The sequence below is a fragment of the Microplitis mediator genome, chromosome 9 (assembly GCF_029852145.1).
Source record: "Microplitis mediator isolate UGA2020A chromosome 9, iyMicMedi2.1, whole genome shotgun sequence".
NCBI classification, from domain to species: domain Eukaryota; kingdom Metazoa; phylum Arthropoda; class Insecta; order Hymenoptera; family Braconidae; genus Microplitis; species Microplitis mediator.
Window position 1 is genome coordinate 7,793,945 of NC_079977.1, and position 7,358 is coordinate 7,801,302.

Sequence of the window (7,358 nt, forward strand, 5' to 3'; positions counted from 1 at the left end):
AATTCCAAAAAGGGTAGATAATGTATGAGTAGGTCATAAAAATGATATTTGACGCATAATTCGAAATAAAAACGCCATGTACAGACAGAGCCTATAGATTTATATATATGTAAAGGTACACAAAAACGGGTGATAAATAATATAAATGATTATTTATAGGTTATGATCTTCATTTATTTTACATATTGTGTAAGATATGTTATTTTGTCTTTTTAATCCTATATATCATACAAAAAATTAAAAAAATTCAAGGAATAAATTAAATCGATTTACATTCTTACTTAGTTACTTTTAAGTCAGATGAGACACTCTTATTTTGACTGTTTACTAAAGTTAGTTAGTTCTTCAATAAGGCATTGGGATAACCTATCAATTTAATTGACAGAAACAATTGATAAATGAAACAAAATCTAATCTATGAAAAAAAACATAAAAAACAATTGATATGCGTTATATAGAAACAATTGACGCTAATGGAATAAAAACAATTGATGGCTGTAATTTAACTGTTTTTCTATTGTACTTTTAGAAAAATAATTTATATATCCGAATTCTGATTTATAATTAATTTAAAAAGTAGCCTATATTCTAAGTGACAGCATCTTGTATATGTATAAAAAATTTCATCTCAATCAGATGAGTGGTTAATCAGTTATAAAGGTACAAACAGACAGACAAAAATTCCAAAAAGGGTAAATACAGTATGAGTAGGTCATAAAAATGATATTTTGACGCATAATTCGAAATAAAAACACCATGTACAGACAGAGCCTATCGATTTATATATTAGTATAGATTATTATATAATTTTCGAGGGATTCGAACATGGGTTCATGGAATCAGAAGTATTGTTTGCTACGTGTGTAGCTACATCGAAATCATAATAAACCGGAGAAATTCTGTATTAAAACTGTGGTTAAATAAATTTTGATGTATGATTAATAATTAATTCTACTAATAAATAAATTTTAATTATTATTTCAATGAATTCTAGGGTTACTATAAGAGAAATCGAATCTTGTGTTTAATTTTTTTACAAATACTGCATTTTAATAAATTACAATTCAACCATTTACAATTTTCCCCCAAACAATTAGTTTATATTTTCAAATTTTATAATTTATTGATGCTATAATTTCATCTTATTCCAAAATGATTGATGATTTCTTGACTTTAATATCGCCGTTAGGTATATAATACTTCTAATGGCTTCTTTCTCTGAGTTTTTACCTTGTAGAACCATCAACTGGCTAAATGGACCGATGAAGTTTCTATGGATAAATATAATCAATTTCGATTATAAGCTTTCAGTTTTTTTTTTGTTTATTATTGTAAATATATATTCTACATATCTTAATGCTATCAATGCCCTTTCTAACTCAAAAGCTCAACGATTGATTAGGAATTTTCGTATTTATAAAGTATCTTTTGATTTCGAAGTCAATCGATCCTTTAATGTATTCCATATGTGATCTTATTTTAAAACTCAGAACATTACATGTAATTTTAGATGAACCATCAATCTTATCATAAAAACCAAAGAATACTTTTTAACAATTAAACTTCAAACTTAATTTATTTGATTCTATATTGAGATGATTGGATTCCATATAATTATTGGACGTTTAATATTCTATTAGGTTTTTTATTTAAACTATCGGATCTGATTTCAAGTAGGACACTAAAATATTTCATAATTAAACTATACACTCGAATTATTTATCAAATTTTGAATTGATCATTAATAATATAGTAAAAAAGCACAGAATACTTTTCTGTAGATAATTTAATTCTTTTCAACTTCAATATTTGGCATTTAACTTGAAAAATTTTGACAATTTTTTTTTGTTCTATAGTCTTGAGAATGTTTGACAATGTCAAAATAAAATTTATTTTGTAATTAATGTTTATTTGAAAGGTTGAAATAATTAAATAATGAGAAATCAACTTCCTTTTTAGCCGCCGAATGGCCTGTTCTTTTTTGCTAAGGTGCGTATATTATTTTTCGTTCGACGAAGCCGGAAAGTGACAACTTCGTTCAGGACAACGGCCGGAAAGTTGCCTTTTTCCGGCCGGACGGCAAAAAAGTCCTTTATAACTATATTTATTTCTATAAACAATTTATTCAACGTTTTCATATTATTTTATTTATTATATTTATTATATTTTCTTTCATTCAATGCGCTTGAGAATTTTCAATTATGGAAATCTGACCAATGAATTTAAATATTCGGGTGCTCAGCTGGTGAAAACTTTGTATCAGCCAATAGATTTTGATTTTCAAGTTAAATGGCGTTTCCTTGGGAAACATTAAAAGCTTAAATAAGTTGCTGTTAAGTCTTCGACTTTAATTAGCAACATGTCATCAAACAAGAAAGACATGCCGTCAGGATTCATATTCGTAAGTGTTTTGTAATATATTGTAATATATTGTAATATACTTAGTGAATTATTTATTTCATATATTCAATAGATATATTTTTATATTTATGAATAATTTTTTTTTTTAAACTCTGTATTAGCAATCAGAACATACATCATTGAAACCATTTGTGTTAAGAGCTGAGGCTACACCACCACAGAGAAATGAAGATGTAAGTAAGAATTTAAAATATCTTGTTAAATATTGTAAATTTTATTATATACATTTAGTTATTAAAATCTAACTTTCATTTAATAGCTATCACATTTGTATTCGGCGCCATGTAGTCCAGCTGAGGTGGTAAGTAGTATTTTTAAAATTATAACAATGTACACTTTTGCATTTTCTCTGTTGATAACAGATATTTGAATTGTTGATAGCAATAAATAGTTGATATTAATTATAATATTAATTCTTTCAGGAAAAAAAATTAAAAGAAAAAGAAACGCCAGTAAAAAAAAACAAATAGCGAGGAAAACATATCTTTGTTTATTTGGTGATACATTTTAATTTGAATTTCGGGTAGTAAAGATTTCACGATTATTTTTGAATATGTAATGAAATGCGAGGGGATTATAATTTATGTATTTATTATAAGAACACATGTATTGTCATTTTTTTTATAATTTATTTTATTTTTTTATAACTATTTTAATTATAATTGAAGACATGTAGTTAATATGAACATTATGTTAATAGATTATTGAATTTGTAATGTGTAATTTGTGTAATTAAATATAAAATAATTAAAGTATTATTTGTAATTTGTCAAGTATAATATAATTGATATGTATTTTTATTCCTCAGTACTTTTCCCATTGTTATATAGAATTCTTAATATTCATAATTACAATTTCTATTATCAGTCAATATTATTTATTTACTTTCTCATACTATTTAAATATATATATAAACTCTCCATATATATTAATATAACAATTTATATAAGCTATTAAAGTTCTTTGTAAATTTATGATATCTTTATTAAACGAAAGTATAGTAAAATTACAAAATTTAGTATCGTAATGAAATGCTATTGTATATTCATTTTACATGCACTCGTCGAACGTTTTACCACAACAATATGTATACTTATGGTAACAATACCGTATCCCGACATGAAAAAACTTTATATGTGGAAAAAATATACTTTAAAATATATGAATATTATAATGTGATATATTGCACAATATATAAAATAATATTTATATTTTTGCCGTATTAATATATGATAATATATTGAAAAAAAATATATTGCTACAATATATTAATTATATAACTTTTATATCAATATAACTTTTTTTATGTATGTTTAGCATATATATCTTGGTATATTTTATTATATATTGATATATTGTATTGAAAGTAGTATATTTATTAATATACAGTATGATTTATACGGTTTATATAAGTTTTCCAGTATATTGCAAAATATATGGTACTCCATATATTTTTCGTACTATGGTATGTTACATAATAAAAACCTTGCATTTTAGTTTGTAATTTTCATTTCTACCCGTATGAAAATAACATATATGTTTTAAATATAATGAAAAAATATATTTCTGTTTTATATTATAAAATATATTTCAACCATATATAGTAAAATATAGTTCTGTTATATATTATAAAATATATTTCAACCATATATAGTTAAATATATTTCTGTTATATATTACAAAATATATTTTAACCGTATATAGTAAAATATATTTTTGTTATATATTATAAAGTATATGTTTACCATATATAGTAAAATCAAAAGACACGGTCGTGTCTCGCGCCAACTATGCATCGAATCGTGCGAGAGCGCGATAATTTTTACTGTGTATTTATATGAACGAACTATTAAGTTGTTGATATTCAAATTTCCAAATTAAATTATAAAAAATCCACCCTCTTATAATGAATCAGTAAAAAGTACTGCAAATCAGTGAATATTCACTGATTGGACTACACTCAGAAAATTAAATGATAGGAATTATCATCTAGTGATGGTAAAATTTTTACTATCAATCCGATAGTAGTGAATATTATCTAAATGATTGTTTAAATCATCTAGATTATAATAAAATTAATTTCAATCCCTGATAGTAACTGTTATCATCCTGATGGTAATTTTTACCATCCTGATATTATTAACTCTATTAAAAAAAAATTATAACACTAACTATCTTTGCATTTAAAAACTTTCGAATCATTTTAGATGATTGAAATTAAAAATTTAGGATAATAAACACAATTACTTAATTTTCTGAGTGTACTTTTCACTGATTCATTCCAAGAGAGTAGTGAATTTTGAGTTAAAATAGCTTTAGATACGCCATATAAATGAATGATTCTCCTTCGATTGCGACTTTAATCGAATTATTGGGCTCAGTACCTAAAAAGTTATACCTCATAGCAACATCTTATGCGCTAAATGTGGATATTTTCATATATTATAAATTTTATTATACTCATTTGTGCTATATATTGTAAAAAAAGAGAACAATAGCCGTAAAAATATATCAACTGGTAACGATGAGAGCGTATATTATTCATATTATTATATTTATAATATAAATAAAAGATTTCACTACCTGGATGGTAAAATTTATAATCCTTGATATTTATAAAAGTTTATAATTTTTATTATCACACATAAAAATAGGTAACATTAATTTGGTACAGTTTATGATCCAAAGTTTGTATCGTTTATTATATGATCTGTTACTTATAATTGAAAACTATCGTTTATAAATATTATCATCAAAATAATAACCGTTGAAAACTACAATTTTAAGCCCTGTGATAAAAGATGATAATAGTTAAACCACCAGAGCTAATTGAAGTTTTCTTCTTTCACTGACTACGGTTTATTTTTTAATTTTATTATTTATTTTCCTAAGAGTAATGTACAAAAAATGCTCTAAGTAAATGTGCAATTTTTTTTATCAGCTATAAATTGGACCAACTTATTTAAATTGTAGTTTTAAAAAATAAATGTAAATAAGTTAACAAAGTCTTTAATCCATTTTTTCGTATCACAACTCAATCATTACACAAATAAAAAAAAATATATATGTACATCAGTAGTTATAAGTGAATTAATAAAATAATATGACTAACAGGCATTTTGATAAAAATTTTTCATTCAACAAATAAAATCAATTGAGTTAATTTTGAGGACTTTTTTATCATTTTCATTAGAAGACATTTGTATTTTACAAATACAAAAAAATTATAAAAGTAATAATAATAAATATTAAATTTAGTAACTGTTTGTATAAAATTATATTTCTAAGTATTATGTTAACAATTCTGACTCACACATATGTACATAAGCCACAAATGACTTTAATTTTGTCATTTCAAATATCATAACTTTTTTTTTTTTATCACCTTAACATTTACAGCTGCTACAATTGGAATTTTTTCGTCTAAAATGATAAAATGGTTTAGTCTCTTATTACGTATCAAAGACTCATTTTTGATGGTATAATAATAGCCAATTAAATAATTGTCTTCTTGAAGTTTTGTTTTTAAGTTTATGAAACTTTGAATTTCCAAAATTTTACCATTTTGCAATATAACATTAAAATTTACTCTTTTGTTTTCGCGTTTATATTTCACACTTGTTTAATTTCTTGATTAACCAAACATCTATTGTAAGTAAATATTAGTGTATTTAGATCTATTGTTATATTCAAGCTTTTTAACGCTAAATGTTGGTCCACAGGTAATGTATTTATTAACATTTTTTGCCCAATTATTATACATTTGTCAACTTTCTGATCTTTCGCTGGTTTACGATTCATCAAACGATCTAGATATTTTTTTTGTTGAAAGTCTAAATCGTTTTTACAAAGATTAAATAATCGATCGATGACACATTTCAATCTAAATGAGTCACAAATTTGAGTAATTACCCCATTACGACTTTTTACGTAATTTTCTAATGTCTGGTTAAAATCTTTTTATATAAAGGCACTATGTGTCCAGAGTGGGCCCCAATTTTCAACGCTACTGACCAAATGGGCTAACAAATGAACATTAAAGCTGACGAATTTTTCACCATTCAGCTCTTGAACTCATAGAATAAAATTATTCAAGCATTTATTGGCATAAACTAATTCTGACTTCAGTATCGATCGTTTGACATGAATTGCTTTCCCATCCACTAACAATGCCCAGTGATTAACATATTCTTTTGAGAAATACATTTCAAGCACAGGCAGACTATATGCTAAGAGAAAAACTACCCACTCATGGGCTTTCATGTGATGACGATCTTTCAAAGGCCGTGGTGTCCGTGAAAAATAAGAGGTTGGAAGAAACGACGTAATAAACGAATCTACCAATTCAAGAGCTCCTCCGATATAAAATTTTTCGCCCTTATAAGATGGAGTAAACCATAGGTCTGCGAATTGACGACACACTCCCAATCCAACACAATGCATCCACTCAGCATCCAAATTATGAATGATATCATAGTTTTGAAGTTCACATAAAACAGATATTTTTTTGATTCCTTTTCTATCGTCTTGTTTTTTTTTTTTTTTAGCATGCATTAAGGTTTGGTCATGGGTTCTTAATCCCTCATCGAAAAAATTTCCATCGATTACTTGATAAACTGTTGTAAATCCTCTGCCTTTACTTACTGTTATGCCTGGATGTAAACATAAACCGCATCCATACTTGCCATTTAACTGCTTTACCCCTTGCACAAATGGGCGAGCGACAGAATCACAAACACCCATCAAGGTTACAACACGTTTGTGATATGTTTGTCCTTTGTATGAATAAGTAAAGCCTTCACTTAGAAGTTTTTTAGCTTCATTCGTAAACGGCCTTAAGTATCCATTCATACTTTTTGGCTTACCAGACCCGAACCAGATAGAAGAAAGCATGATATGGTTCCTTCGTTCAAATGGATTTAATTCATTGATTGTAC

General features: G+C 25.7%; 1 long non-coding RNA gene across 1 annotated transcript; it reads left to right on the forward strand.

The window, feature by feature from the left end:
* The first annotated feature begins 2,321 nt into the window (after positions 1 to 2,321).
* On the forward strand, positions 2,322 to 3,126 carry LOC130674876 (uncharacterized). The gene is made up of 4 exons (XR_008991157.1): positions 2,322 to 2,401; positions 2,523 to 2,594; positions 2,681 to 2,722; positions 2,844 to 3,126. It is a non-coding gene; the product is annotated as an uncharacterized LOC130674876 (long non-coding RNA).
* Positions 3,127 to 7,358: the final 4,232 nt, after the last annotated feature.